At 48.2% G+C, this 13717-nt stretch overlaps 1 long non-coding RNA gene across 1 annotated transcript in view; it reads right to left on the bottom strand.

Annotated features, from left to right (window-relative positions):
* Positions 1-8588: 8588 nt before the first annotated feature.
* Positions 8589-13717, bottom strand: part of LOC112411310 (uncharacterized) — a 7673-nt gene continuing 2544 nt past the window's right edge. The window contains exon 3 of the long non-coding RNA XR_003005599.1: positions 8589-13360. This is a non-coding gene — a long non-coding RNA (uncharacterized LOC112411310). The remainder of the gene's footprint in view (positions 13361-13717) is intronic.

The following is a 13717-nucleotide window of genomic DNA, read 5'->3' as shown; positions in this document are numbered from 1 at the left end:
CACTTTCTGTGTCCCCACATGACTCTCCGTGAACCGACCTGAGGTCTTTATCCTGTGTTTTCTGAGCATCAAAGTGGCCTTTGGGGGATGGTGGAATCGGTCCACTCAGAGCCTTTCAAGGGCCTCGCAGTTTGGGACTTTCGTGCCAGGATGCCCAGGAGTTGGGTGTCTGACGGATGGGTGAGCAGCAGGAGGTGGGCGGGCTGGGGTGGAGCCGGGCAGTGCTCCCCGCTGGTGGGTGAGGGGCTCCTGGGGCCTCAGCTCCTCTTCAGCCCCTACCCCGCTCTGCGAGGTTGGGGTCTGTCCAGCAGGACCGGGGGCACGCTGGAGGGGGAGGGTGATTCCCGCCGGCAAGTGTACTTCTTGGGCGACCCTCAGCCGGTTCCTCCTACATTGACCTTCCCTGGGCTGGGGCTGAGCTGGTGGCTGCTCCTGGCTCACCTCGAAGGGGCTTGGAGACCCCCACTGATGGCGCCCGGTGCCCAGCCCCGTGGGGAGGGGCTGCAGGAGGGCTCAGAGCTGGTGGGGGGTGCAGAGGGGACTGAGGACTGTGTCCCAGTCCCTGGCGATGTGAGACCCGTCGGCGATGCGGCAGAAGAGGCTGGGCCTGAGAAGGGGCTGCAGAACCGGGGTTGGTGGGCCAGCTTGGACACGGGACATCGGGGCTGGGGGCTCCAGGAGCCCGTGCCCTGCTGTCTATGCCGTGCAACTTGGTGGCAGGTGTTGGGGGCACCCGGAAGGTGCTGCCCTCGTAGCACCCCCAGACCCTTTGCCTCAAGACCAAGGTCACTGCCAACCTACCCAACCTCTCCCCTCGCAGAAGGTCTCCAGGGAGGGTCTAGGGGAAGTGCCACGTCTCATTGGGTCCTGCTGCCTCAGGGCCCAGGTGGCTTTTATGAGGCTCATTAGAGGCTTTGCCCCCCCCAGCCCTGTCTTCTGGAGGACGCTAATTGGCATTCTCACCAGCGGGACTCAGAGCAATTTGCAGGGTCCATGGAGGGACTGTGAGGGGGGAATATGATGTAAGGGGTGGGACAAATAGAGCCCGGCCTGTCACCTGCCCTCCAGGTGTCCTGGCCCTGGTGCTGCCTGAGACTGGCTCCCAGTCTCAAGGCCCTTCCCTGAGGTCCAAAGGGGAGGGGCTGCTACCCGATAGCAGTCGTTTTATTTCCTCTCCATGCAGAGCATTTATTTATTCGTTGGTATAAAATAAGGTAAGGGACTCTTGTAAACCTGCTCGCCACTCAAGACCTACACAGTGGCTAATAAGTGACCTTAGTTCCTCCCCTCTGCCACCCCTCCTTCCCTCTCAGAGGGACCACTCACGGGGGTTCCCCTGCTGCCTAAAGCATTTTAATTATAGATAACACATTGCTTAGTTTTGCTCGTATTCAAACGTCATCACAAAGGGTATCATGCTACATGCTGTCTTCTGGGTCTTGCTTTTTTTGTTGCGAAGACTCTTGCTCTTTGTGGCAGCTGTGCTGCATTCATCCTGACACCTGCGCAGTAACATTCTATCGTGTCTGCCTCACCATCTGTGCATTTGTTCTTTGTGCGCAGCTCCTGAGTGCGGGGCGCCAGGCTTTCTCTTGCAGCCCCCCCTATGAATGGGAGTGCTGGGGCTGCACTTCACATGCAACTGCAAGAAAATGCCAAGTTCTTTCCTCAAAGTGGCTGTGGTGATTACACTCCTACCATTGAACTACATCCTCTACAACAGATGGTGTTGGTGGATTTCCTAATATTTGCCAATTTGGAGGCTAAAAATAACATCTCACCGTGAATGTCTTTTGCTGCTTCTCTTGCTATGGTTAGTGTCAGTGAGTGTTTCTGCTTCTGTGAGATGCCTCTGTGTGTGTGTGAGTATGTGTGTGTGTGTCTTTTGCCCATTTCTCTCCATGGTGCCACCTTTTACTTATTGATTTGCAGGAGTTCTCTTTATATCCTTTTCTAAATTTCTTTATTGAGGTGTAATTTACACAGTGAAGTGCGCAGACCTGAAGTGTTAAGTTTGATGAGTTTTGACGAATGCACACGTGCATGGGACCCACACCTCATCAAGACACAAACTTCCTTCCCCCCAGAAGCATGCTCCTTCCCAGTCAGCCCTCAATCCCCCACTTGGAGGCAGCCACTGTTCTGATTCTTTTCTTCATAGATTAATTCTGTTTCTTTCTAGAATGTAAGAGAAACGGAACCACCCAATATCCCCTCTTTTGTCTCTGGCTTCTGTCAGCATGTTTTTGAGGCATGTCCAGGGTGTCTGTGCCCGTTCCATTATATAGATAGACCATGGTTGTCTGGAAGAGTGTTATTTAATTTCCAAATATTTGGAGATTTTCTGGAGATATTTCTCCAGATATTTTAATTTCATTGTAATCAGAGCGCATCCTTTGCATAATTCTGAATCTTTTAGAGTTTGAGATTTATTTAATGCTCTAGAATATGGGCCTGTATTGGGAAGTGATCTGTGTTCATGGGTCTATTTCTGGATTCTGTTCTGTTCCATTTGTCCCTAAGCTCGTCCTCTCTCTGACGCCGCACTGCCTCGATTACGGCAGCTTTATAGGCTTGAAGCAGCTGGTGCGAGCGCTCTGACTGTTCTCGTTCTTCAAAGTAGCTTTGGCTCTTTTAGTTCCTTAGCTTTTCCATAAATTTTAGATTCAGCTACTTGATTTCTATGAAAAAAATTCTGTTGTAATTTTTATTGGAATTGCATTGAATCTAGATCAGTTTGGGGAGAATTAACATCTTTACAATATTGAATCTTCCAATACATGAACATGGTCTATCTCTTCATTTTTTGGTTCATCTTTGATTCACTTCATTAGTGTTTTTTAATTTTTACCATGTTTTGCAAATATCTTTCCCCAGGTTATAGCTTTTCTCAGTTCCTTTACGATGTCTTTTGATGAACAGAGTTCTTAATTTTTCAGTTATTTTAGAGCAGTTTTAGATTTACAGAAAAGTTGCAAATTTAGTACAGACAGTTCCCATACACCCCATACCCAATTTCCCCTAATGCTAATATCTTACATTAGTGTGGGGTATGTTTGTTACAATTCATGAACCAATATTGATACATTATTATCAACTAAAGTCCATACTTTAGTTGGATTTCCTTAGTTTTTACCCAATGTTCTTTTCCTGTCCCAGGATCCCATCCAGAACACAACTTTACATTTAGTTGTCATGCTTCCTTAGGTTCCTCTTGGCTGTGAGTTTCTCATACTTTTCTTTTTTTTTTGACAGTTTTGAGGAGTTTGGGTTATCTCTTTTATAGGATGTCCCCAAATTAGGGTTTGTCTCATGTTTTTCTCATGATTAGACTGGGGTTAAGGATCTTTGGGGGGAAGACCACAGAGATAAAGTGTCCTGCTCATCATGTCATATCAGAGGTCCATACTGTCAACAGGGATCATCAGTGCTGGTGCTGACCTTGATCACCTGGCTGAGGCCGTGTGTCATCTCTCCTGTCAGGTTACCCACCAACCTTCCACACTGTCCTCTCTGGAAGGAGATGATTACATCAGCCCACACTTAAGGAGTGGGGGTGGGTGGGGGCGGTCACGCTCTCCCTCCTTGAGAAAGGAATATAGACCTAAATCACTTGCAGTTCTTTTGCATGGAAGATTTGTCTTTTCTCCTCATTTCTTTATTTATCCAATCAGTCCTTTATATCAGTACAGACTCATGGATTTTATTTCATACTTTGGGTTATAACCTGATGCTATTCTAATTATTTTGTTGCTCGAACCATCCCAGCTTTTGTCACTGGGAGCTCTCAGATGATTCCTGGGCCCCTTGGACATGCCCCATCATTTTGGCTTTTCTTTTGAATACTTACTTTCTGGTGCTGAGATGCCCCAGGCTCATCTGGCACATTTCCTGCTATACCTGGAATCAGCCATTTTCCCAAGGAGCCCTGGTGCCTTTTATTATACGATGATATTAGAAACCAACCTCTGGGGACTTCCCTGGAGGTCCAGTGGTTAGCATTCCGAGCTTCCACTGCAGGGGGCACAGGTTCGATCCCTGGTCAGGGAATTAAGATCTCTTGTGCCACGAGGCATGGCCAAAAAAAAAAGAAAGCAACCTCTGGGTGCCAGCAGTGCCTGTCGCTACTAGGATACTGTTATCTCTAGGCCCCCTTGCCTGACAGAGCAAGGAGACCTGTGTGTACAGTAACCTGTGTGCACACACTTCCACACGTATTTCTGTATGTAACGCCTGTATCTGTGCTAAGCCAAACAGGAGACCTTACTGAAGTCTCCACCTCTGATCCGTCACCACATGCACCATTCCATCCTCCTTGCTGTGCTTATCTGTAAATGTCCACTCCGACAGTGAAACCCCTGGCTCCCACTGCCCATCATCCATTAACTTAATTGTCCAATTCCAGTGTACATGCAAAGTGGTGGTAGAATTGCTAACCTGTACTCTGTTAGGAAAAATCTTTGTCAACTAGAGCACAGTGCTGTGTAGTTTCTCCTGCCATTGGTCTTACAGACTCCACTCATTTCCAAGGTTACTTAGACTAGCACCTTTACACCCCACGTCCTGCAGTGAGGTTTTTCTTGCATTCCTTATACAGTTCAATCGTTTGGCACCTTCTGCATTCCATCTAGAGTCCCCGAGCCTCCTAAATGATTTTTTTTAAGTTTATATACATTGAAGTTCGCGTTTTGTACAGTAGAGTTCTGTGGGTTTTAACAAGTGTCAATATCATGGATCCACCGTTACACTATCACAGAATAGTTTCGCTGCCTTGAAATCCTCTGAACTTCACCTGTTAAACCCTCTCTCCTCCCCCTGGCCCTTTGGCACTTACTGACCTTTACTGTCTCCACAGCTTTGCCTTTTCCAGAATGTTATAAAATTGGAATCACACGGTGTGTAGCCTCTTCAGACTGGTGTTGTTCAGTTAGCAATGTACCTTTAAGATTCAGCCATGTCAGGGCTTCCCTGGTGGCACAGTGGTTAAGAAACCGCCTGCCAATGCAGGGGACACGGGTTCGAGCCCTGGTCCAGGAAGATCCCACATGCCGCAGAGCAACTAAGCCCACGTGCCACAACTACTGACCCTGTGCTCTAGAGCCCGTGAGCCACAACTACTGGACCCACGTGCCACAACTACTGAAGACCATGTGCCTACAGCCCATGCTCTGCAACGAGAAGCCCGCAGGCACCGCAACGAACTGTAGCCCCTGCTTGCCGAAATTAGAGAAAGCCCGAGTGCAGCACTGAAGACCCAATGCAGCCAAAAATAAATAAATTAAAAAAAAAAAAAAAAGATTCAGCCATGTCTTTTCGTGGCTTGATCACTCATTTCTTTTTAGTGCTAAATGACATTCCACTGGATGGAATTAGCACTAAGTGGACCACAGTTTATTATTTGCTCACCTATTGAAGGGCATCTTGGTTGCTCCCAGTTTGGGGTGGTTATGGATATAGCTGCTGTAAACACTAGCATGCAGGTTTTTTCGTGGGCATAAATTTTCAGATCAGTTGGGCAAACACCTAGGAGTGTGACTGCTAGATCATATGGCAAGACTGCATTTAGCTGTTAGGAAGCTGCCTAGCTATCTTCCACAGTGGCTTTGTCATTTGCTTTCCCGCCAGCAATGAAGCAGAGTCCTTTTGCTCCACATCCTTGCAAGCATTGTGCATTGTCAGGCTTTTGGATTCTAGTTGTTCTTCTAGGTGAGTAGTGGTATCTCCTTTTTTAAAATTTTTATTTATTTATTTATTTGGCTGTGCTGTGGGGCATGTGGGATCTTCCCGGACCGGGGCATGAACCCGTGTCCCCTGCATCGGCAGGTGGACTCTCAACCACTGCGCCACCAGGGAAGCCCATCCCTGCTTATTTTGATTTGCAATTTTCTAGTAAATTTTGTTGACCATCTTATCATAGGCTTCTTTTTCATCTGTATATCTTCTCTGGTGAGGTGTTAAAGGTCATAATTTTAACACAGTCAAAATTTTCAATATTTATTTTTTTTACAATTCACATTCCTTTTTTTAAAATAAATTTATTTTATTTTTTTAAATTTAGTTCTGGCTGTGTTGGGTCTTCGTTGCATTGTGAGGGCTTCTCATTGTGGTGGCTTCTCTTGTTTTGGAGCATATGGGCTCTAGGCTCATGGGCTTCAGTAGTTGTGGCTCGTGGGCTGTAGAGCGCAGGCTCAGTAGTTGTGGTGCACGGGCTTTGTTGCTTCTCTTGTTTTGGAGCATATGGGCTCTAGGCTCATGGGCTTCAGTAGTTGTGGCTCGTGGGCTGTAGAGCGCAGGCTCAGTAGTTGTGGTGCATGGGCTGAGTTGCTCTGTGGCATGTGGGATCTTCCCGGACCAGGGATCGAACCTGTGTCCCCTGCACTGGCAGGCGGATTCTTAACCACTGCACCATCAGGGAAGTCCCTGATTCACATGCTTTTAAAGGACATTCTCGGCTACTCTGAGGTTAGAATAATGTTCATCTATATATTCATGGAAATATTTTAAGTATTTCCTTCTTTTTTGACATTCTTTTCTTTTTCCTTTTTAAAAATTGAAGTGAAATTCACATAACATAAAATGAACCAGTCAGCTCCCAATTTGCTTTCTGTCTGTGGATTTACCTATCCTAGATATTTCATATAAATGACATCATACGATATGTAACATTTTGTGTCTGGCTTCTTTCATTTAGCTTAATGTTTTCAAGGTTCATCCATGTTGCAGCCTGAATCAATACTTCATTCCTTTTTATGGCTGGATAATATTCCATTGTAAGTATATACACCAACTTTTCTTTCTTTATCCATCTCTTAGGGTTGTTTCTACCTTTTGGCAATATGTGAATAGTGCTGCTACGGACCTTCGTGTACAAGTATTTGCTTGAGTGCCAGTTTTCAATTCTCTTGCACCAGAAAGTGATTCAGTTATACATACATATATATATATATTCCTTTTCAGATTCTTTCCCATTATAGGTCATTACAAGATATTAAATATGGTTCCCTGTGCTATACAGTAGGTCCTTGTTGTTTATGTATTTTATATATACTAGTGTGTATCTGTTAATCCCAAACTCTTAATTTATCCCTCCGCCCCGCTTCCCCTTTGGTAACTGTAAGTTTATTCTCTGTGTCTGTGAGTCTATTTCTGTTTTGTAAATAAGTTTGTTTGTATCGTTTTTTTAGATTCCACATATACTTGATAACATATGATATTTGTCTTTCTCTTTCTGACTTACTTCACTTAGAATGATCATCTCTAGGTCCATCCATGTTGCTGCAAATGGCATTATTTCATTCTTTTTTATGGTTGAGTAATATTCCATTGTGTATATATATATACACCACATTTTCTTTATCCATTCATCTGTCGATGGACATTTAGGTTGCTTCCATGTCTAGGCTATTGTAAATAATGCTGCTATGAACACTGGTGTGTGTGTATTTTTTAGAATTGGTGTTTTCACTTTCTTTGGCTATGTACTTAGGAGTGGAATTTCTGAATCATATGGTAGTTCTAATTTTAATTTTTTTGAGGAAACTCCATACTGTTTTCCAAAGTGGTTAATATCATTTGCAAATATTTTTCTCCCATTCACTAGGTTGTCTTTTCATTTAGTTGATGGTTTTCTTTGCTGTGCATACAATGGAATATTATTCAGCCTTAAAAAAGAAGGAAATCCTGCTATATGTGACGATATGGATGAACCTGGAAGACATTATGCTAGGTGAAATAAGCCAGGCACAGAAGGACAAATACTGCGTGACTCCACATATACGAGGCATCAACAGAGTCAAACTCATAGAAACAGAGGAGGATGGAGGCTGCCAGGAGCTGTGGGAGGGGAAAGGGGAGCTGTGTTTCAATGGGTATAAAGTTTCTGTCATGCAAGGCACATTCTGGAGCTCTGCTGAGCACATGGTGCTTATAGCTAACAATAGTGTGTTTGCACCTAAATTTTGAGGAATGGGACAGTGGTGTGGTGATGGGGACTGGGGTAGCCTTGTGTTCCCGTGCTGCACAACCCCGAGAGTGGATAGGAACCTTCCCCTCCCCCCAGAGCATGGTCTCTATTGTCCAGCTAGTTGCCAAGTGTTTAATGAGGCCCGGCTCTTGTCCTAGGTATACCATACTAGGTGTAAATACAGCACTAGGAGACACAGTCCCTGTCCATTTGAGGCATATAATCCAAGTATTTCTCAGGAATTACTCCACAGTCAGAAATAAAATCTGGACTTAGCTGCCTGTATTGCAAGGAACATTCTTTAAAGTCAACATTTTAAGGCAAAACATTACACCCTGCACTTATATAGTAGGAAATTTCTTCCTGGTAACATCAGCTTCATCATTATCAACAAACAAGGTTTACTTTTGTTAAAATTCACCTTACATTCCCCTCCTCTGTAATTTGAATAAAGATTTTTTAAAAATTAATTAATTAATTATTGGCTGCATTGTGTCTTCATTGCTGCATGTGGGCTTTCTCTAGTTGCAGTGAGCGGGGGCTACTCTTCGTTGCAGTGTGAGGGCTTCTCATTGCACTGGCTTCTCTTGTTGTAAAGCACGGGCTCTAGGTGCATGGGCTCAGTAGTTGTGGTGCACGGGCTTTGTTGCTCCATGGCATGTGGGATCTTCCTGGACCAGGGCTCGAACCCGTGTCCTCTGCGTTGGCAGGTGGATTCTTAACCACTGTGCCACCAGGGAAGTCCCATAAAGATTTTTTGAAAAGGGAATTTTATGAGGTTAAGCAGTGGAAGGAAGGGCTTAGGTATAAATTTGGCCAACAGTTGCCTGGGCAAAGGAGCTCTAGGGTGTTGAGTGAACCCAGCTCATCTCCAGTCCATTTTTACTAATATTTTGAGGACAACAGAAAGCCCCTGAGGGTGGATGGGAACCAGTAAACATGCAAAGGTGAGGGGCTGTCCCTCCTGTAACCACGGTACGTCCTGTAAGACGCTGTCTGAGCTTGGCCCTGCTGGTCCTGAAGAAGCAAGCCGCCACCGTGAGAAGGCCTGTGGGAAGGCCCCAGGGCAGGGGACGGCGGTGGCCTCTCGGGGCCGAGAGCAGCCAGAAAGAAAATGGGACCTCAGTCCCACAGCTGCAGGGAGACAAATTCTGCCTGAGGGTCCGGCCCTGGTCAAGCCTCAGATGAGAACTCAGCCCACCTGACTGCAGCCTGGGGGCCCTGAGCAGGACCCAGCTCAGCTGTGCTTAGGCCAGCGTCCCACAGAGACCATGAGATAACAAATGTGTGTTGTTTTGAGCCACTAAGTTTGTGGTGATTCGTTGCTCAGCGTAGAAGAACATAGGTGGTGAAGGAAAGGGTGGTGGGCTGTAAGATTGAAAATATTTTTAGAATCAGCAGTTACCTGAAAGGCGTTCCTGTGTCTGCTTTAGCAGGTCTTCACTGAGAGTAACCTGAGACCAACAGCACCTCTCCAGGTCCACACAGGTGCTCTTGATCAGGACCAGGGGAGAAGCACAGCAGCCAGAGCTCAGGAATCTCCTTTAAGGTCTGTGCCAGTCGATCCTGAATGTCTGTACAAGTGGCAAATCCCCGTATCATCAATTTTATTGATACTCTCAAAGAACCAGCATTTGGTTTCATTGATTTTCTCTCTTTTTTTTCTGTGCTCTATTTCACTGATATCTGCTCTGATCTTTATTATTTCCTTTATTCTGCTTATTTTTGTGCTTAGTTTATTATTATATTTCTAGTTTCTTAATATGGAAGCTGATATCATTGATTTAAGGTCTTTCTTCTTTTCTAACATAGGTGTTTGATGCTATCAATTTCCCTGAGTACTGCTCTAGGAGAATCCCACAATTTTTGATATGTTGTGTTTTTATATTCATTAAAAACATTTTCTTATTTCTCTTGATTTCTCATTTAACTAACAAGTTATTTAGAAGTGTACTGTTTCCAAATATTTGGAGATTTCCCGGATATCTTATTCTTGTATTGGTTTCTATTTTAATTCTATTATGATCAGAAACATACACTGTATCACTTTCAATTCTTTTAAGTTTGAGACTTGTTTTACAGCCTAGAATAAGGGTCTATCTTGGTAAGTGTTCCATGTGCACTTGAAAAGCATGTATTCTTCTGTGTCTTGTGACGTGTCCTCTAAGTGTCAGTTAGGTCAAGTCGATGGCTCTTCAGTCTACTGTGTCCTCGCGCTTCTACTTGTTCTACCTCCTTGGGTTTTGTAAGCAGAGCTGTTTCGTCGAGTTTTTCCTGAGTCCTGTGCTGGCAGCTGCTCATCATCTTGCACTTCTTCACGCGCCTCTTATCTTTGATTTTGTGCTGAAGGTGATATTTGAAACAATATTTGAGGGAATGATTGGCATTACTCTGATGTAATCCCTCCCTCCAGGAGGGATTTTTGTTGGTTTTTACTTCTTCCAGACACATGGTGGTGCTGGTTGTTTAGAATCCTGTGACTCCGAGTTCAAAGTCTGCACTTTCATGCTCTGCGGATTCTCGACTTGTGGTTGTCCTGGGCCCCAGGGAGCTGGATCTTGCCTGAGTCACCCTCGTTCCCAGGGTGCAGCCCCTCCCTAGGCAGGCTGTGGGTTTGCAGGGCCACCGTGTTTGCGGGGTCTGTAGGGCCTCAGCTGGCCTGAGGGCCGAGTCTGGGCTCCCCGCACTAGACACCGGTGGTCTTTGTTCCTCAGCCTGGCACTTTCTCACTGACTCTTGTCCCTTTGCTGCTTTTAGGATTAAAACGTGGTTCACTCCCCTTATCTGGTTGTCCTCCAGGAAAAGGTTAATCTGAAGTGCTCAGTTCTCCAGCCTGGGTCTGGAGCTCCCCATGGTTTCCTCTGCGTCTCTGGTACTCTTGCTTAGATATCAGATCTCCGGGCCAATTCCCTGATTTTAAAACGTGTTTGGTATCCATTTTGCATGTCAATTCTTGCCTTGATTTTCTGAACGATTTCTTCAATTCACTTCCAATCCTTACTGAAATTTTATTTCTGCCATCATATTTCCAGTTTGCAAGAGTTTCTCCCTCTCACTCTCTCTCTCTCTCTCTTTTTAAAAAGTTTCTATTGTTTCAACAACGCAATCCATGTTTTCTCATGTCCGAGGATATTCACAAAATTCTCTCCCTTTGAGCTCTGCTTCCTCTGACTTCCAGTCTTTCCTTAGTTTCGCTCCATCTTGCCTGCTAGAGGCTCTCATCAGATGTCTGGTGACCCTCAGCTCTCAGCCTGCACTGGAGAGGCCCAAAATGCTGACTATACCCAGGAAGGGTCACTGGGCTGGGGCACCCCAGTGTCAGTGTCCTTGGTTCTGGGCATTCGTGGGAAGTTTTCTCAGAGAAGTTCCATCCAAGCTCCCATCTGGAGGGACCAGGGTGCAGGACTGGGGTCTCGCCATCAGATATCTGGGTGTGTCCTCCCTGGGCCTCTGTCTCTGGAGTTCTGGGCACGTGTCACCACCAGAGCAGCTGCTCTGCTCCCTCCTGTTGGGTCCCCACCCCCTGCCCCACCGTCCCAAGAACGGGCCCTCCAGACATCCTAGTGAGCTTCCAGGTCTCCAAAGCCCATTTAAAAGTCAGTCCAGGGACTTCCCTGGTGGTCCAGTCGTTAGGACTCCACACTTCCGCTGCAGGGGTCGCAGCTTCGATCCCTGGTTGGGGAACTAAGATCCCACATGCCACGTGGCGCGGGCAGAATAAAAGTCAGTCCACTCATTTGTAGTGTGGCTGGGGTTTTAGCTTTTTGTCTGCACTGTACGGGACTCAGAACGGGGCGCTGTGTGGGTCCACACACTTGACGTTGAAGTAACACCCAGTCGAGAGCCGGCTGCCCAGCGAGGGCGGGAGGGGAGCCGACTTCTGTCTTTAGGATCTGGTCCTTTCAAGCCTGTGAAGACAATTCCGTGTAACAGGGGAGAAGCTGCCGCCAGCCCTGGCCCCCTGCTAGAACAGGCTGGATCACGTGTGCAGGATGTATCTGGAGAACAGAAACCTCAGCTTCGTATCTCTGCCCTTGTTTCGTGTCTGCTCCAGGCGGCAGGAACCCCCCGTTTTCATCCTGCAAAGACTTTAGGAGGTAGCAGGGCCCCGAGCTCCAGGGTGTGGGCTCTGGGGTGGGCAGCTCGGGTTCAAACCCTGCCCTCCCCCGGCCACCTGAGCCTTGGACAGGACAGCTGCCCTCCCCGCGCCTCTGCTCTCTCAGCTGTCCCGCGGGGTCATGGCAGGACCCTGGCTGAGCTCACCTGCTACAGACCCTGGGGTGCCTGGTGGCTACAGGGGCGGCGGTGACTCCAGGCAGAAGAGGGAGCCTGGTCAGACCTCGGTGGTGTGGTGTCAGCCGCCGGTGTGGCCAGGGCCTGGGTACCACTACCCTGGGCCCCCGTCTCCACTCTCCCACTATGGCTCCTGACAGCCGTGTCTGCTCTGAGCTGCCGCTGACTGGCTGTGGGACTTGGAACAGAGATCTGTACTCACCCAGCTCCTGTTTCTCAGTCTGAAAGATGGAGCAGAAGGGCCACTTCTTTGATAGGGTGGGAGGTGGGCCTGAGTTCTCATCACACAGGTGCACGGGGACAAACCACAAGGTCCCCGTCTTGCACCACCATGTACCAGTCAACACACGTGCTCCCCAAACCCAGCACGAGCGCAAGAGCCACACACCGTCCCCCAGACTTAGATTCACTCACAGGTGCCTGCAACCCCCGCGCCCAGCCCACAGGCCCCCGAGCGGAGCAGGCATTCACGTGGACACCACAGCCCCAGGCAGATGAAGACACAGAGACGGCAGAGCCCGGGCCCCAGAGAGACACTCAGACGTCCCTGTACACACGCCACCTGCACAGAAACACATGGACAAACACGGCTCTGACACAAGGGTAAACCCCCTACCACAGACACGCTGCCCTGCACACGGGAGCCAGTCAAGACACGTACCCGGCTGCCGACAGCCCTGGCTGGCTCGCTGCCCATTGTTGCGGGAATGGGCACACACAGGCATGCGCTCGACACGGGAACACAGGCACACACACCCTCAGCTCCACCTGTGCTAAGACTGACGCAGTCTCAGGCGGTGGGGCTGGGTTCATCTCCCAGCCCTGCCCACGCTCTGCTCACCTGTCATGGGGTGCCCGACAGTTCTCTGGGGCAGGGGCCTGGCAGACGCGGCTCCTTACCTGGTCCCGAGCGCTCAGAGGGACTCAGGTTCTGCACGGGTGTTCGGTTGGGTCAGGGCAGGCAGAGGCTGACCAGGGGCTCCTGCAGCGTGTGTCTGGCTGACAGCTGAACCCAGATCTGGACGCCAGGCCTGCGGATCTCTCCATCCCAGGACTGTTGTGTTCCCTGCGACCATCCAGGTGCATTCCTCCCAGGACAGAGCTCTGAGGATGCAAAAGGGATGAGCCTGGCTGCAGAGATTCCCTCCACAATAAAGAGACCCGTCTGAGGGGAGACAGCAGTCGATGCCTGAGATGGAAGCGGGTGCCTCCTCCGAGGTCCCTGTTTCACAGGAACGGGAGTCTGGTCTTCTGGGGGAAAGCACAGGGGACCACAGTCTCCTCTGCACGGGGAGAGCGGCCGGGGGCTGGGCAGCCTGGGAGCCCACACCACCCGCCTCCCAGGCCACGAGTGTGTTTCCAAAGGATAACCGAGTCTTGAATGGGAGGCTGACGTCGGTCCTCAGTCACTTTCTTCTCACGTGAAAAGAGGCCACAGAAGGGAGAGGCAGGCGGAGGAGG

The sequence above is a fragment of the Neophocaena asiaeorientalis genome, unplaced genomic scaffold (assembly GCF_003031525.2).
Source record: "Neophocaena asiaeorientalis asiaeorientalis breed wild unplaced genomic scaffold, Neophocaena_asiaeorientalis_V1.1 scaffold356, whole genome shotgun sequence".
NCBI classification, from domain to species: Eukaryota; Metazoa; Chordata; class Mammalia; order Artiodactyla; family Phocoenidae; genus Neophocaena; species Neophocaena asiaeorientalis.
The sequence above is the reverse complement of the archived record's forward strand: the minus strand, read 5'-3'. Positions and strand labels throughout refer to the sequence as shown.